General features: G+C 37.1%; 1 long non-coding RNA gene across 1 annotated transcript in view; it reads right to left on the bottom strand.

Annotated features, from left to right (window-relative positions):
• The window catches only part of LOC118766439, a 14862-nt gene extending 14272 nt beyond the window's left edge, over positions 1-590 (bottom strand). The window contains exon 1 of the long non-coding RNA XR_005002371.1: positions 507-590. This is a non-coding gene — a long non-coding RNA (uncharacterized LOC118766439). The remainder of the gene's footprint in view (positions 1-506) is intronic.
• Between the last annotated feature and the right edge of the window lie 1140 nt (positions 591-1730).

Raw genomic sequence — 1730 nt, 5'->3', positions numbered from 1 at the left:
GGATAGTGTGGAAATGCGCAAAAATAACAGAGGGTCCCCCGGGGCCCCAATGGCCTTTTGCATAATTACAACCCCAACGTTCCACGAAGGGTTAATATCTTACCCAAACACTAATATATAATGAATTTGATGGCGTGTAAGACGCATGTCTTTAAAAAGAAAATGTCTAACACTCTTGTCTAGGTCCTATATGCAAAGCTAAGCCTTTATTACACGCTGAAAAAATTTCTCCTGAACATGTGCCCCTGAAATAGGGCATGCTTCTAATGTAGTCACGCCGCCTTTATTTTCTTTTACTTGAGTCAATATTTAGACTGCGGCCATGCTGGGGCACCGCCTTGAAGAAGTTTAATCGAACCGCTAGGCTTCGAGGAGATCGACACAATAATACTGGCTGTCAAGCGGTGGTGACACACACAAACACACACACACACGACTTCTTTCAGTTTCCGTCTACCACATCTATTCGCAGGGTTTTGGTCTGTTCAAAGCAGAGTGTCATCAACGCAGAAGACACCCGCCAAAGGTGCAACGCATTGAGACTGAACCCGGAACCATATGGTTGGGAAGCAAACTTCTTACCACACAGCGGTAATAAAATTCAGTGAACTTAGTTTTGAAATTAATCCAACCGTTTAGCAATTCAGATAATCCATTCAAATGTCATATCTTGGATTAAATACGCATTATCTTGTAGCTTCGGCAATTCAACGATATGACTGTTCATTTTTAGAATGGCAGTGTCGGACAGGTGCATGAGGCCAGATCTGGCCAATGCGAACGTAAAACAAGTAGAATGTTTAGGTTGGATGCGGACAGTTTAAAGAGTTAAACATTAGACCTTTCCTTTCTGTGCTGGATGCTGGTTATTTCATTGCAAATACTGCCTTACTCTGTAGAATATTTAACCCATTCGTGCCGAAATTTTTCGAGTGAATGAAATTACCTGAAAATCCACAGATGCTATTATCTTGAGCTAAATAAGAACCCTAAAAAATTTCATTGAAATCCGTTTGATACAGAGTGCACACGCGTTAAGAACATGTTTCATTCTTTAATGCAGATCATACACAATTTGTATCAAGTATTTTGTTTTACACCCTTATAAATTGTCACTTTAAACAGATGATCGGCATGAATAGGTTAACACACCAGCAAATTTCTTTTCCTTCCGTCTAACAAGAATCGATACCAGCTAGATTCCATATACAGCTTCATAAACAATAGTTTCTTGAAATAATGAGTTAATAACGTTTTAGAAAAAACAGGTTTTTTGTTTAGCAGTATTACGTTTTTATTATATATATTTTTTGTTCTATTTAAGTACGATCAGAATTAATAAAATGGAAATTGGAGGAGTCATCATAAGTGACATAAAAACTGAACTACGAGTCAACTATAAGATCATAAACCTTAATAAATGGCTGCATATATAATATACATGCATATATAATTACATATACACCTTACATGCACACACACACACACACATTTTTATTTAAGGCATATATATAGATAAACATACATAAGTATATAAACTTAGATAAACTTAGATATGTTTCGACCAGAGATTGGTCCAGGCCATGTCTAACTTAATAGCACCACCTGATAGGATTATTCGAATCCTGTTTAAGTCAAGTTTTGTTCAAGTAGTGAGTTCTTGTTGGGTGAGTTGTATCCAGTTTTGTTCAAGTAGTGAGTTCTTGTTGGGTGAGTTGTATCCAATTATG

This window comes from Octopus sinensis, linkage group LG15 (assembly GCF_006345805.1).
Source record: "Octopus sinensis linkage group LG15, ASM634580v1, whole genome shotgun sequence".
In the NCBI taxonomy this organism is placed as follows: domain Eukaryota; kingdom Metazoa; phylum Mollusca; class Cephalopoda; order Octopoda; family Octopodidae; genus Octopus; species Octopus sinensis.
The sequence above is the reverse complement of the archived record's forward strand: the minus strand, read 5'-3'. Positions and strand labels throughout refer to the sequence as shown.